Genomic DNA, 16,894 nt, shown 5'->3' on the forward strand with positions numbered 1-16,894 from the left:
AGAACAACAAACTACCCTACGGCTCATACAATCTGGTTCCTCCCAGACCCGACGTTTCGTCACTTAATGCACCCGTATCGCTACAACGCTGAATGTGAATATTGCTCAGAAGTAGGAACACACCGCCACATAATCGGGGTGTGCGACTTTAGTCCTCAGCACCCTACTCTCTTCCCGTCAACAGAGCAATGGGAGATGCTGCTGTCGAGCCCCTCTCTGCTTACCCAGCTTCAGCTGGTGGACACAGTACAGGCGGCGCGGACTGCATATGGGCTCCAGTGAAGAAGGAACCACTCCCTTGGGCCGCACTCTGGGACGTTCAGAAATCTAAAGAATTTATTTATTTATTTATTTATTTATTTATTTATAAAAACCTTACAGGCTCCAGGTGGAGCATAGGGTAAGGGGGGCATACAAAAAAGAGGAACTTGGGGCATATAGCCAACACATTCTAGAAGGGAAATATAAACAAGATTAACAGGACATCATTATACATTTTTAATGAAAAGGTACCCACAAAATTTCATAAACACTCAAATCAAAAGAAAACTTCAAGGAATGTGTAAACAGAGATAGAAAGCATGGTTATCGAATATGTGGGAAGCACACATGTGAAGTAAAAAGATAAGGAAAAATGCGCATTTAGTTGTTCACGAAATTTGTCACGGTTTGTTATAGAAGCGATAGCGTCCGGAAGTTCATTCCAATGAGATATGGCGCGAGGTAGAGCCGATGAATTGAATGCAAGTGTTTCCCCGATACGCTTAAAGCTGAATTGATTGTGTAAACGTGACGAGACGCGTGAAGGGGGTTCGAGGGGGAGCGGGGATGGGTTATCACTATGGGCGTATTTGTGGAACAAACACAAAAGAGCGACCATGCGACGAACCTGTAGTGGTTGTAGTGAAAGGTCAATTTTAATCTGTGTGATACTTGAATTGCGACTATAGTTCCGAGATATAAAACGGGCGGCTCTGTTTTGGATGGACTCGACCAGATTAATTAAGTAGCTTTGATGAGGTGACCATATAGATGAGGCGAATTCTAGCTGCGAGCGGACGAATGTGAAGGCGCATGGCCGGTGGCGCGTTACGCAGGTTTCGACGCAGGTGTCCAAAGTTTTAGATGCTTTAGATCCTCCTCCTCCTCCTCCTACTTCTATTACTCCTCCTCCTTATCCTCTTCAGTCTCTGCGGCCATCTCGCCGTCTCCGTCCGCGGTGGCAGACGGAGACGTAATATCGTTTAACACCGGGTGTGAGCTTCCTTCAATTTATAAAAAAAGTTTCCACTCAACTCAAACTGATGGAGGCGAAAAGCAAAAACGCCCATGTGTACGAGATTTCGGCGCACGTTAAAGATCCCCAGGTGGTCAAAATTAATCCGGTGCCTCCACTACGTCGCGCCTCATCGCCTGCGTTGCGTTGGCGTGTTAAACCCTACAATCAATCAATCAATCAAACTCAAACATTTTCCAACACAACTCAACGAACCAACGTTCACGCATCGTGCCTTGACTTAACCTTACCAAGAATATCTCCTTTAAGTAATAAAGGTTGTGGTTAAGCGCATTTCACTTCTCTCTGGTTTCACTATTTGTAGAGCGAAAGAGTGAATTTAAGTAACGTCGCGTGGGTAATCGTTGTGGGTGCCGTTTACAGCTTTGCTTTCCCACATTCACAGGGTGGATTGGCGCGAATTTTTTTTCTCCTCCTTTGACAGACCACGGCTGGCATAGGCGATTACCTTTTCGCAACCGCTTTTCTTTTGGACGAGGACGACAGCCCAGCCTATATCACTGGCGTCCGTGTGCATTTCCGCTTCGGCGTTTTTGTCGAAATGAGCGAGCACGGACGGGCTTGGCAGGCGTTTTTGCAGCTCGCAAAATGCTTTTTCTTGGTCGTTTTCCCAGTTAAAAGGGGGGCTATCTTTCGTCAAGCATGTAAGTGGCTCTGCAATGCGTGTGAAGTTTGCGACGAAGCGCCGGTAGTATGCGCACAGTCCGAGAAATCTTCGCACGCCTGTCTTGTCTTTCGGCCTTGGGAAGTTCGTGATTGCTGAAGTTTTTGCCGGATCAGGTAGGACTCCCGCGGCGTTGACGACATGGCACAAGAACATGAGTTCCTCATACACGAAACGGGACTTTTCAGGCTTCAGCGCTTACCCCAACGTACTAATGGCCTCGAGTACAGACTCCAACCTTGCAAGGTGTTCGTCGAAAGTCCGGGCGAATACCCCAACGTCGTCGAGGTATACGAGGCAGGTGTGCCACTATAGGCCAGCTAGCACAGTGCCCATGACTCTTTGAAACGTCGCTGGCGCCGTGCACAGCCCAAAAGGCATCACCTTGAACTCGTATGGGCCGTCCGGGGATATAAATGCAGTCTGCTCTCGGTCTCCCTCGTCCACTTCAATTTATCAGTAGCCAATCTCCAGATCCATCGATGAGAAGTACTTCGCATGGCAGAGGTGGTCGAGGGCGTCGTCGATTCGTGGCAGGGGGTACACGTCCTTTTCGGTGATTTTGTTCAGTCGCCGGTAGTCAACGCAGAACCTTAATGTGCCGTCTTTCTTCTTTACGAGTACGACCGGCGCAGCCCAGGGGCTTTCGATGGCTGTATAATGTCGTCGCTGAGCATGTCGTCGACTTGAGTTCGGATGGCTTACCGCTCGTGCGAAGAGACGCGGTACGGTGACTGTCGGGTAGGTCGGGCTCCATCTTCAAGTATAATTCGGTGCTTCGCTAGAGGTGTCTGATGTAGTTTTGAGTTCGACGAAAAACACTCGCTTAGTGACGCAGAACATCTAATAATTTGTCGCGATTTTCTTGTGGCAGCGCCGGGTTCACGTCAAAAGGATGCGGCAGCTGGGAAACATCTGCGCGTGCGCGTTCAAAGTTGGCGACCGCGATCACTTCACTTCCTTCTTGCGTTTCTTCGAGGAACGCAATGACAGCGCCCTAGTTTAGATACTTGTACCCCTCGGTGAAATTGGTGACCAAAACGTTCGATTTGCATTGCTTAAAGCGCGTAATGTCTCTTGCGACGCAGACATCGCGGTTGAGAAGCAATCTTTGGTCACGCTTTATGATAGCGTCGATATCAGGAGCAGCATCCTCACAGTAGACGGCGATCATCAAGCTTGCGCGGGTGGCAAGGTGACGTGATCGTCGGTGATCGTTACAGCAGCACGGTGATCGGGGGTCGGTTGCGGCGCGTGGAGTGATCGGAGGAAAAAGTTATCGACTTGGTCTGCAGATCAATTATTGCGCCGTTGTCCGTCAAAAAGTCCATTCCAAGAATTACATCGCGGGAGCAGTAGGGCAAAATGACGAACACAGCAGGGCATACAGTTTCTTACAGTATACACTAGAGAGGAATCTGGCGCTAGCGTCAATGCGGCTCACATCAAGGTCGTCTGTGTCGTCATGGGCCGCCATTATACATCGCGCTCGCCTTAGTTTGATCATTGGCTTGGATTGAAACGTTTTAGTGACCGCAAATTTAAACAAAGTGCCACAAAAACGCGAAGAATAATGTGCAATTATGTAAGTGGAAAATAAAAACACGCTGTTTTAAAACAGGAAAAAAGAAGTACAGCGTATTTTTGCCGGAACGGTTGTGCCTGCTATTCCGCAGGCCAAGGTTGTAGTTACGAACAATCTTACTATTTGGGGGGTAACTATTAGAGACTTTTATTTTATTAATATTACCATTATTTCAAAAAATCGGTTGTTTGAAGAGTTTCGAAAGTTTTTTGAGCGTGCCTACGAAAACGTTGCTTTCGTGGTGAACCGGTGCACCGCGACCGCCAGCTAGTTTAACATGAAAAATGAAAACGTGGCGTTAAACAGTCGTGGACGATGACAAGATAGGACGCATACAAGCGCCCGTATCTGCCGTATCTTGTCTCTTAATTCTACCATTATTTCAAAAAATCGGTTGTTTGAAGAGTTCCGAAAGTTTTTTGAGCGTGCCTACGAAAACGTTGCCTTCGTGGTGAACCGGTGCACCGCGACCACCAGCTAGTTTAACAAGAAAAATGAAAACGTGGCGTTAAACAGTCGTGGACGATGACAAGATAGGACGCATACAAGCGCCCGTATCTGCCGTATCTTGTCTTCGTCGAAGTACGTTTCGTTTCTTCTTTTCGTCGGCTACAAATTTCGCGGCGGCGTATTACCCGCTCAGTCATACGTCCTTCGACTGCGGCATGAGCAACGTCAGGTGTGATCACGCATTGCCTGCTGTTTCACTGAACACGGCTGCCACAGAAACAGGAGGATTTCGGCTTCCTTGTAGCTCGTAAACGTGTGAATGCATAGCGAAGAAAGCAAATCCCAAAAACCGCTTAAGAATCCAGTTGTCATGCCAAGCCCAAGCCAAAAAGGATGTCTTCCCATGAACTCCCATGACGACATGGCTTACGAGGCGCAGTTTCCTCTCTAGTATACTTACTAAGAAACTCTATGCAGCAGGGTACGTGGTGCCGACTATAGTGACGCGTGATGTGCACCTTCCACTTGGCGTTACGAGATGTCCTCCTGCTAGTGAAACCTCGATATATCGAACAGCGCGGTGCCCGCGAAATAGTTCGATATAACCAGAATTCGATATATAAAATCACGTAAAAAGCGCGTCATAAACTAGTACAAATCAATAAATGAACGAATTGTGCAGTGAATACTCACTTGGTGCTTCAAAATATTGCCGCGAACCATACATTGGGTTTGTTTATTTGTGTTTTGCTTTTACCGCCCGGCTGCGCCGGTCTGTGTTATCTCTGCGCCAAGGGAAGCGCGTGTTCCATTCTTTCTTTCTGTGCCGCATGTGGTATCTGTTGTGATAGGGAGAGCATTCCGATCTAACGTGAATAGCCCAGAATAATCTTCTTGGATCTACTATGTTCTCGATGCGAATCGACGTTTCGAGAACCACGCGCGCCAAAAGATAAAAATTCCCCCGCATTTCCCCGAGGGGGAGAATGTGAAAGTGCGAATGCACGGTTGTCGGCCCGCTTGCGGCGCTTGCGCTCGGCCCCCGCAGCCCACCGCTTCGCCGCCTTCTCTTCCATCTCTTCCATCGGGTTTGTAGTATCACGTGTACACCACGCAGTTATCAAGCCGCTATAACGCCGCTGAGTCGCCAACGCACGCCGCTGACGACGTAGTTTGAATGCGTTAAAGATATAAGGCGCGTTACTCACACTGATATCAGCGTGCCTTCCGTGGCTTAGTCGGTAGCGCGTCGCGCTGCGGCCGCAAAGTCCTCGGATCGAAACCTGGCCCCGGATGCTGTTTCTTTTTTAAATATAGAGGAGCACTGCGGACGCCGCCGACGCCGCCGCCGCCGCCGCCGCCGCCGGCGGTGGATGGTTTGGGGTCGCTTATAAAGTGCATTCGCACTTAAAAAGCCTGCAGTGCGGACGCCGGGGCATTCGATTCGACGACACTCGCCTGTGCAAGTCACTTTGTTGACCGCTGCTTCGCCGCCTCTGTATTCTTTTGAGTTGTTAGGGGAGCACAAGTTCGCTCCAATAAACGTGTTTCTCATTCAAGACAACTGCATCGTCCTTGTCTTCGTGACATCTGGTGGAGGTGCTGGGTACGCACCCTTCATGCCCACTACAACCTCGAGAAGCCGCCAAGCCAGTCCAACAAGAGCCAGCCCCCGCCTGCAAGATTTACCACCCGAGTTCGGTTTGATGCCAGAAGGGCCCAAGAAAAGGAATGCTGCAACCAACACCATGGTGCAAGAAACAACGTCGCCAATCGTCCTGCAGCAGCCCCGGGAACCGCCATCGTTCCGGGGAGCCCCCGCTGAAGACCCCCAAGAATGGTTGGAGAAGCTGGAGCGCGTCCGCATCTTCAACAGGTGGGACGACGAAGAAACTTTCCGGCATGTCTTCTTTTACTTAGAAGATGCTGCTCGAACTTGGTTCGAGAACCATGAGAGTTCTTTGACCAACTGGACTCACTTCAAAAGGGAGTTCCTGAAGACATTCACTACCGTTGTGAGAAAAGAGCGAGCTGCGCTTTTGCTTGAAACTCGGACACAACACCCCAACGAAGGGGTCGTGATCTTCGTTGAGGAGATGAAGCAATTATTTCGCCGCGCGGATCCCGAAATGACGGAAGAAAAGAAGTTACGCTTCTTGATGCGCGGTGTGAAGGAGGAGCTGTTTGCTGGACTTGTCCGCAACCCGCCCAAAACCATCGCTGAATTCGTGACCGAAGCCAGCACGATTGAGAAGGCTCTCGAAATGCGTGCTAAGCAGTATGACCGGAACTTTGTTGGCGCGGCCAGTGCGAACTACATCGACAACATGCGGATTCCGGCTGATAGCCTACGCGAGACCATCCGCGCAGTAGTGAGAGAGGAGCTGCGGAAACTTTTCCCGACGCCGCCGCAACCCCAAGTCGCTTGCCTAACTGACGTGATCCGGGAAGAAGTTCAAAACGCTTTGGGAACTTCTGTGGCATCCGAAGTACACTGCGAGCCTCAAGCTATGACGTACTCCGCGGCTGTTCACCGACCCCGCCCTGCTCCAACACGTCGTCAAGAGGCACGTCGTCAAGAGGCCCCGCCCTACCGCCGCCCACTGTCGCCCGCCCGACCCCCGGTAGCACAAACCCAGACGCCGAGGAAGACTGACGTATGGCGAACACCGGATAATCGTCCTCTGTGCTACCACTGCGGAGAGGCCGACCACATCTACCGTCGCTGCCCATACAAGAGACTCGGACTACGTGGTTTCTCCGTCGACGCACCACGCCCCCGACCCGGCCAGCACCCATCTGAGATTGAAGAATACCTGTCGAACACCAGCCGTGGACCAGCCCGTTTCAACCGTTCGCCGTCGCCCTACCCGTACAAGTCGCCGGACCGCCGTAGCAGTGCTGACTTCGCACGTGGAAGGTCTCCCAGCCCACGCGGGGGAAACTAAAGGCGGCAACTTCTGGAGGTGAAGTTGCTCTACGGCGAAAAACTGGAAACCCTCCAACGACGCAAGGACGCGCTGAAGACAGTGATTCACGACATGCCCTCATCCCGACGACCCGACCTAACCCTGACGAGACTCCCGAACACGACGACAGCTACACGGCGCGACGCGTACCCGACCTGACCGAGACGTCCGTTGAGAAGACGACGACAACGACGACGCACAGTGCCCGACCATCAACACGTACAAGCAGAGATACGACGCCCCGACGAACCCGGAACTCGAGGAAGACTGCATCTGACGTCAAGGTGTCCATCGACGGCTTTGACGTAGTCGCCCTCGTAGACACGGGAGCTGACTATTCGGTAATGAGCGGACCATTTGCGTCTAAACTGAAGAAAGTTATGACCAGATGGGACGGTCCGCACATACGCACAGCAGGAGGCCACCTCGTGACGCCAAGTGGAATGTGCACATCGCGCGTCACCATAGACGGCACAACGTACCCTGCGGCGTTCGTCGTTCTGCCTAACTGCTCCCGCGACGTGATTCTCGGAATGGACTTTTTGACGGACAACGGCGCAATAATTGATCTGCAGACCAAGTCGATAACATTTTCCTCCGATCACTCCACGACGCCGCAGCCGAACCCTGATCACCGTGCTGCTGTCAGGATCGCCGACGATCACATCACCCTGCCACCCCGCGCAAGCTTGATGATCGCTGTCTACTGTGAGGATGCTGCTTCTGACATCGACGCTATCGTAGAGAGTGATCGAAGGTTGCTTCTCGACCGCGGTGTCTCCGTCGCAAGAGGCATTGCCCACTTTAAGGAACGCCAATCTCACGTTTTGGTCACTAATTTCACCGAAGAGTACCAGCATTTAAACAAGGGAGCTGCAATTGCGTTCCTCGAAGAAACGCAAGAAGCAAGTGATGTGATCGCAGTCGCCGACTTTGAACGCACACCCGTAGAAACCTTCAAGCTCCCGCAGCCATTCGACGTGAATCCGGCGCTACCGCAAGAACAACGGAAAAAATTATTGGCTTTGCTGCGTCGCTATAGCGAATGTTTTTCGTCGAGCGCAAAGCTACGTCAGACCCCTCTAGCGAAGCACCGAATAATAACCGAAGATGGAGCCCGACCTACCCGACAGTCACCGTACCGCGTCTCTTCACACGAACGGGAAGCCATCCGGACTCAAGTCGACGACATGCTGAACGATGACATTATACAGCCATCGAAAAGCCCCTGGGCTGCGCCCGTCGTACTCGTAAAGAAAAAAGACGGCACATTAAGGTTTTGCGTTGACTATCGGCGACTGAACAAAATCACGAAAAAGGACGTGTACCCCCTCCCCCGAATCGACGACGCCCTCGACCACCTCTGCCACGCGAAGTACTTCTCATCGATGGACCTGAAGACCGGCTACTGGCAAATTGAAGTGGACGAGAGAGACCGAGAGAAGACTGCATTTATAACCCCAGACGGCCTATACGAGTTCAAGGTGATGCCGTTTGGTCTGTGCACAGCACCAGCGACGTTTCAAAGAGTCATGGACACTGTGCTAGCTGGCCTTAAGTGGCACACCTGCCTCGTATACCTCGACGACGTAGTGGTATTCGCCCGGACTTTCGACGAACACCTTGCAAGGTTGGAGTCTGTACTCGAGGCCATTCGTACGTCGGGGTTGACGCTGAAGCCTGAAAAGTGCCGTTTCGCATACGGGGAACTCAAGTTCTTGGGCCACGTCGTCAACGCCGCGGGAGTCCTACCTGACCCGGCAAAAACTTCAGCCATTGCGAACTTCCCAAGGCCGAAAGACAAGAAGGGCGTGCGAAGATTTCTCGGGCTGTGCGCATACTACCGGCGCTTCGTCGCAAACTTCGCACGCATTGCAGAGCCACTCACGCGCTTGACGAAAGATAGCACCCCTTTCAGCTGGGAAAACGACCAAGAAAAAGCATTCGGCGAGCTGCAAAAACGCCTGCAAAGCCCGCCCGTGCTCGCTCATTTCGACGAAAATACCGAAACGGAAATGCACACGGACGCCAGTGATATAGGCTTGGGTGCCGTCCTTGTCCAAAAGCAAAGCGGCTGCGAAACGGTAATCGCCTATGCCAGCCGTGGTCTGTCGAAGGAGGAGAAAAACTATTCTGCGTCTGAGAAAGAGTGCCTGGCTATTATATGGGCGATTTCAAAATTTCGCCCATACGTGTATGGAAGACCATTCAAGGTTGTAACAGACCACCATGCGCTGTGTTGGCTCGCCAATTTGAAGGACCCCTGTGGCCGTCTTGGGCGGTGGAGCTTGCGCCTGCAGGAGTTCGACGTTACAGTCGTTTATAAATCCGGCAGGAAACACTCCGACGCCGACTGCCTGTCCCGCGCCCCCGTCGACCCACCACCACAAGACTCTGATGAAGACAGCGCGTTCTTCGGGATCGTGACGGAGAGCGACCTAGCCGCCCAGCAGCGTGCCGACCCCGACTTACGCGCCATAATCGAGTACCTCGAGGGATGCAACGTTGCCGTTCCTAGGACCTTCAAACGCAGCTTACCAGCATTCAGCCTGAGAAACTCCGTCCTTGTGAAGAAGAATTTCAGCCCCGGAACAAGAGCGAATTACCTTCTCGTCATCCCCGCGGACCTTCGAGACGAAATTTTGGAAGCGTGCCACGACGACCCGTCTTCCGGACATCTGGGCACAGCCCGCACTATTGGAAAAATCAAGGCGAGGTACTACTGGCCCGGCCTTACCTCTGACGTCACCCACTACGTCCGGAGCTGCCGTGACTGCCAGCGACGAAAAACGCCGCCGACAAGACCCGCCGGACTTCTGCAACCGATCGCCGTCCCATCGAGACCATTTCAACAGATTGGAATGGACCTTTTAGGCCCGTTCCCTACGTCACGATCACAGAACAAGTGGATTGTCGTAGCGACAGACTACATGACGCGCTACGCAGAGACCGCCGCTCTTCCGAGGGGGACTGCACAAGAAGTGGCGAAGTTCTTTATAAGCCAAGTTGTGCAGCGACATGGAGCCCCGGAAGTCCTAATCACAGACCGCGGACCGGCATTTACTGCGCAGCTGATGCAAGGAGTATTACGCTACAGCAACACGGATCACCGAAGAACGACGGCGTACCACCCCCAAACGAACGGACTAACAGAACGTCTGAACAAGACAATCGCAGATATGCTGTCAATGTACGTTGACGTTGAACATAAGACTTGGGACGAAGCGCTCCCGTATGTCACGTTTGCGTACAACACGGCTATCCAGGAGACGACACAGCTGACGCCGTTCGAGCTTGTCTACGGTAGAAGGCCGACTACGATGCTCGACGCCATGCTTCCGCACGTAGAAGACGACGACCTCAACGCCGACGTCCACGGATATCTTCAACGCGCGGAGGAGGCCCGCCAGCTCGCTCGAGTTCGTATAACGGACCAGCAGCTGGTGGATGCGGGCCGCTACAACCTCCGACGCCGAGACGCCGAGTACCAACCAGGGGATCGTGTGTGGGTTTGGACTCCCATCCGACGACGCGGACTCAGTGAGAAGCTCCTGCGACGGTATTTCGGACCCTACCAGATTCTACGACGTGTTGGCCAACTTAGCTACGAAGTGATCCCCAATGGTGACTCCGGCACATCACGACGACGCACGCGGCCTGAAGTCGTCCACGTGGTTCGCTTAAAACATTTCTACGGACGATGACGAACTTTTATTTTCATTTGTTCGGGCTGTCGCTTATGTTAGCATCGGGTCGATGCACTCTTAGAGGGGGGGTAATGCCGCGAACCATACATTGGGTTTGTTTATTTGTGTTTTGCTTTTACCGCCCGGCTGCGCCGGTCTGTGTTATCTCTGCGCCAAGGGAAGCGCGTGTTCCATTCTTTCTTTCTGTGCCGCATGTGGTATCTGTTGTGATAGGGAGAGCATTCCGATCTAACGTGAATAGCCCAGAATAATCTTCTTGGATCTACTATGTTCTCGATGCGAATCGACGTTTCGAGAACCACGCGCGCCAAAAGATAAAAAGCCTGCAGTGCGGACGCCGGGGCATTCGATTCGACGACACTCGCCTGTGCAAGTCACTTTGTTGACCGCTGCTTCGCCGCCTCTGTATTCTTTTGAGTTGTTAGGGGAGCACAAGTTCGCTCCAATAAACGTGTTTCTCATTCAAGACAACTGCATCGTCCTTGTCTTCGTGACAATATTCTTTTGGCGCAAAGTAGTGCAGCAGGGTAGCCTGGCGTATTATACCCGACTTTCTCAACGTAGTCCAAACGTTCCACAAGCGACAGGCCGGTGCCTTCTATAGCGCTGCAGTAGCGGTGCGGTAGGGCCAAAACCGCTGAAGCCTCGGTCGAAGTCGGGATCGGGGCATTACCAGCGCTTGCGGGTACAACCTCGGCAGCGTCTTCGTTTGCGCGCTCAGTAGTAACCTCCGCTAGGATCTCCACACCCGTCAATTCCGCCGTCGTTCCGGTGCTATCGTCACCGCCAACAAAGCCCTCAATGCCCATGCTTCATGGCTCAGCACCAACAAAGCGCTCCAGCTGGCCCCAGGTTTCTTCAAGCTCGCATTCTTCTTTTGCACCGTCCAATTCTGCTTCGGTGCAACCGATGCGCAGCAGTCGTGAACGCCCATCGCGCCACCGCTATCCTCGAGGATACTGCGGGACAGCTCGCCGCCTGTCAACAGAGCGCGAGCGGTCTGGGCAGTCTGGGGTGGCGGAGTTCGGTATACCCATTTCATGTCCGTCCCAGTTCGAAATAAAAAATTAAAAATGCATGTGATTTTCCGCGTGTTATAGAAAGTGTTCGATATAGGCAATAATTCGATATACCCCTGTTCGATATATCGAGGTTTGACTGTACCAGAGAAAAGCATTGAAGGACTCTGACTGTACGTATATGCGGACCGTCCCATCTTGTCGTAACTTTCTTCAAGCTTAGACGCGAATGACCCGCTCATTACCGAGTAGTCGGCTCCCGTGTCGATGAGGGCGACTACGTCAAAGCCGTCGAAGGACAACTGGATGTCGGACGCCGCCTTCCTCGAGTTCCGGGTGCGTCGGGGCGTCGCATCTCGGCTTGTGCGTGTTGACGGTCGGGCACTGTGCTTAGTCGTTTTTGTCGTCTTCTCCGAAGCCGTCTTGGTCATGTCGGGTACGCGTCGCGCCGTGTACTTGTCGTAGTGTTCGGGAGTGTCGTCAGGGTTCGGTGGGGTCATCGGGATGAGGGATGTCGTGAGTCACGGTCTTCGGCGCGCCCTTGCGTTGTTGGAGGGTTTTCATTTTTCCGCCGTTGTGCAACTTCACCTCCAGAAGTTGCTGCCTTTAGTTTCCCCTGCGTGGGCTGGGGGACCTTCCACGTGCGAAGTCAGCATTGCTACGGTGGTTCGGGGACTCGTAGGGGAAGGGCGACGGCGAACGGTTCAAACGAGCTGGGCCACCGCTGGTTTGAGATGGCTACTCGTTCGTCTCACGTGGTCGTTGCCCAGGGAGAGGGTGAGGTGCGTCAACGGAGAAACCACGCAGTCCGAGTCTCTTGTATGAGCAGCGACGGTAGATGTGGTCGGCCTCTCCGCAGTGGTAGCACAGAGGACGATGGTCACGTGTTTTGCTCGGGTTCGTGACAACCCGTGAGCGGACACTGGGACTCCTTGCAGGACGGAAGGCTGTTTCGCTGTTTATTCACCGCACGCTGGCTTCCTCTAGGACACACCGCAAAGGTTGCACACTTCACTTGCAAACGCTTTCGGCCACATGCCGGGTTTTCTGTTTCAAAACGCCGGACCACCTCCCTCGTCGGCGTCCGGCTCTGAACTCTTCGCTCCGGCGCCCCCAGCCCGTTGCGTCTTCCCCACCCCCTTAGAACAAAACAAACGCAACAAGCCCATGAGCGGTGGCAACCCCGAGCGAGACTGTTTCTAAGAATTTCGGTGGTGCCTCGACCTTCACCCGCGGGCCAAGGCCGGCCGGAAGCCTCTGAGTTATTGCATTCCCCGCCTCCGGGGCCACTCCTACGCCGCCCCCTGTCGCCATGGCGTCCTGGCAGGCGAAACCTCGACAACGATTATCGAGAGTTCGCCATACGTCCGTCTTTCTCGGCGTCTGGTTTCGGACTACACGGGGTCGGGCGGGCGACAATGGGACGCGGAATGGCGGGGCCTCTTGACGACGTCTTGGAGCAGGGCGGGGTCGACGAACCGCCGCGGAGTATTTCTGGCTCATGGGGTACTTCAGATGGCGTAGAAGTTCCCAACGCTTGTTGCACTTCTTCCCTAATCACGTCGTCAAGGGTAGTGACTTGGGGCTGCGGAGGTGTGGGGAGAAGTTTCCGCAGCTCCTCTCTCACTATTGCGCGGATGGTCTCGCGTAGGCTATCAGCCGGAATGCGCATGTTGTCGACGTATTTCGCGTTGGCCGCGGCAACAAAGCTGCGGTCATACTGCTTAGCCCGCATTTCGAGGGCCTTCTCAATTGTGGTGGCTTCGGTCGCGAATTGGGAAACGGTTTTGGGCGGGCTGCACACAAGTTCAGCAAACAGTTCCCCCTTCACACCGCGCATCAAGAAGCGTATCTTCTTTCCTTCCGTCATTTCGGGGTCCTTGTGGCGAAATAGTTGCTTCATCTCCTCAACGAAGATCACTACCCCTTCGTTGGGGTGTTGCGTGGGCGTTTCCAACTAAAGGGCGGCTCGTTCTTTCCGCACGACGGTGGCGAATGTTTTGAGGAACTCCCTCTTAAAGAGAGTCCAGTCGGTTGGGGAGCCTTCATGGTTTTCAAACCACGTTCGGGCCGTATCTTCTAAATAGAAGAAAATATGGCGGAAATTTTCTTCGTCATCCTACCTGTTAAAGATGCGGACGCGTTCCACTTTCTCCAACCAGTCCTCAGGGTCTTCTCCGGGGCATCCGGCGAACGGTGGTGGTTCCCGGGGCTCTTGAAGAACGAGGGCGGGATTGGTAGTGCTGGTCATGGTGCCTGCGTTGATCATGGTGGTGGTCATAACGTCTTCTTTCTTCACTTTATCCGGAAGCAGTTCAAACTCCGGCTGAAGACCTTGCTGTCGGCGGCTGGCACGAGTGGGACTTGCTTGTCGGGTTGACGAGGGCGTAGGGTGCATTTACCCAGCACCTTACCAGATGTTGCGTGGCCAAAAACGACGCACTTGTCTTCAAGGAAAACAAGTTTATTGGAGCGAACTTGTGCTCCCCTAACAACTCAAAAAGTACACAAGCGGCGAAGCAGCAGTCAACAAAGCGACGTACGTCGTCGAGCGTCGGTTGTCGAATGAATGCCGCGGCGTCTGCTCTGCTGGCTTTTACCTTTCGGTGCGAGTGTTTCTGAAAACGTTGATTTACATCCAGAACATTGTAGATCAAAGAAGATTATTCCAGGCCAGTTGACGTTCGGGCGAAACGCTCTCCTGATCCGAATGAGATAACCCGTGCGGCATAAACATAAAGAATGTAGCATGCGCTTCGCTTGGGACACAGATAACAGAGCCGGGCGCAGCCGGGCAGTAAAAACAAACCATAAATAAACAAACCAAATGCATGGTTTGCGGCCATATGAATTCGGCAAGGAGGATTCAGAGAGGAGGGAAGCATTTTCGAATTGATTTTGCTAGTGAATAAAGTAGCGTAAACGCAGTGAGAGTGGTCGAATATTGGCCTAGAAACTCCAGACCACAGTTTGCGCTTGTGATACCTTAATATTTACAAATCACTTCAGTATCACCTTTAAGAACCCTATACAACACTTCTTTTAATTTTTTTTTCAAAATCTTAAATGCTTGCTGAACGTAGTCAACCAACACATGCAGTACATACATTAGGGTGTTCGCAAAGTACCTCAGCCGAAAATTCTTACTCTATAGTCATCAGATAGAAACTTTCTCAAAATGTTTCCCTATTTCCCCACCTTGGCGTTCTTCAACCGCTGGAATTACGTCATTACAGTGGTGTAACGGCTATTGGCCATCTTTCCTTCAGTTGCAGCAATGAACGCAATCGATATGCACTTTAAATAAAAAGACACAAAAGCAAAGCAGAAACGGAAGGCGTATCTGCTGGGAGGAGCAAATCACGTGGTGCCGCTCTGTGCTGGCGATAACTATATAGCTTTCGCAAGGGTTCGAGACGCGAAGGAAAGAGTGAAAGCGTTTATAGGACGGTTGCAGTCTCTTTACAAATTCGACCTCAGGAGAGAGTGCTCATGTCTTGGTTACTCTGGGAGGCCTTGGAATCGTACTGGAACAGTATGGGCAGGCATCGACAAAAGGGATCGCGTAATTGTGAAGTGTTTAGCTTTGAATCGAATAGGAAAACCCTGAGGAAAATAATTAAATTGTAGTCTAGTCTGTGTCAACACTCTATTCTTGTCTGACGGGGCTTTTTTTCCAAAAAGCATGGCTTAGTAGAGTGAGGACTTTTTCGTGAACGTTTGTTCCGTATAAAAACAAACCTTCCTGAGCATCACGAAAGGATCTAGGAGGCTGGAAACAACACCATTTTTTTAAATCTAGCAGATCACAGTTACAAAAATGTACTCTACCCGCTTCCTTGACCCCAGGTTGAGTCTGTGGCATGTTGCAGCATTTTCTGTGTACATAAAGGGGCAATTTAGGTTTGGTTCGTTAAAGAGGCTGCATTGTTTGGATAACAAAGATACCGATTTTAGCGCATACTTCCAACAAATAACCGAACTATTAAAGCAAACGTACTAAGCATTACGACTCCCCAGCCTTTTTGCGATTTGTCCATGACATCAGACGTTCTTGTTTGTGCGACTGCCGGCCGCCGACCTAATCCACCTCTGAGAAGTATGACTGGGCGGCTGTAGTGGGGCATCTACAGTTACGTTTCTCATCACTTGAATTCTAACGCCAACTTAACAATCTCGCAACTGCCTTTTCAGTGCTGGCCCATACAACAGCATCACGGCCCATATTGCGCCACTGTGGGGGGCGAAATTTCAGTTTTTCTGTATTTCTTGTGCTTTATGTTTGTTCAAAAACGTCTTTCGTATCTGGAGTGGAGCTGCGTGAGTTTCCGAAGGCTAGTTCTTTCAAATTAAAGAAAGTTGTGTTTTGTCCTTATGGCCCCTTAATGCCCCTACGTCGACAACAGTACCGCAGGTAGCCTTCCGCCTCGGCTCGCATTTATGTCATGCCAATAGGAGCTCCTGGTGCGTGCAAATCACCTTTCAGGGCTTTCTGAGGGTCACACGAGTGCTACGGGGAAGGGGGGGGGGGCGTATTCTAATTTGGCGCAATACCGATCATGTGAAAACATGGGCTCTTGAAAAATGTTTACTGGCATCATTTCATTATTGACACTAAACACAAAGGCGAAGTTGGCAACTGTTTGCTGTGTGCGCTTGCGCGTACGAGACATTGATGCCTTTAAGTTCACCATAGATCAGAGCGATCACGCATATTTGATTCGTAAAATAGTTATAATTACAATAATAACGGTGGTACTGCATTAAGCATAATAAAAGTATCATATTAAATACGTAATAAATAGTCTATTCTTATTATTACTGCCTCATCTTCAGTGGATGTGAGCCGATGTCCCGGAATCTGACTTGATAGATGTCAGCCGATCCCACAAGCATAAGGCGCTGTATGTTTGTAATCGAGAGCCCAGCTCGGCGCCCGTTAGAGCGGTCCTACTGTTTTTGGGTGCAATGAGCAGATTTCATGCAGGAAAGTCGAAGCAAGACACGATTTCTACGATTTATTTCGCTTCACAGTCACCGAAGAGTTCTTTCATCCATTCACCGTTGCGACCCACCGAGTCACAGACTCAGCGAAGCGGCAGTGCTTGTTTAAAGAATTTCGAAAGGGCGTGGCACGAAATATATGGTCATGAAGTTCTACTACGTAGAAATGTCTGCGGTGCTGGTTGGAGATTACTCCCTA

The 16,894-nt window shown here is 51.7% G+C and overlaps 1 pseudogene; it reads right to left on the reverse strand.

Annotated features, from left to right (window-relative positions):
* Positions 1 to 14,089, reverse strand: part of LOC144147480 (uncharacterized) — a 66,219-nt pseudogene extending 52,130 nt beyond the window's left edge.
* Positions 14,090 to 16,894: the final 2,805 nt, after the last annotated feature.

Source organism: Haemaphysalis longicornis, unplaced genomic scaffold, assembly GCF_048455015.1.
Source record: "Haemaphysalis longicornis isolate Haplotype H1 unplaced genomic scaffold, Haemaphysalis longicornis Haplotype H1 scaffold_1, whole genome shotgun sequence".
NCBI classification, from domain to species: domain Eukaryota; kingdom Metazoa; phylum Arthropoda; class Arachnida; order Ixodida; family Ixodidae; genus Haemaphysalis; species Haemaphysalis longicornis.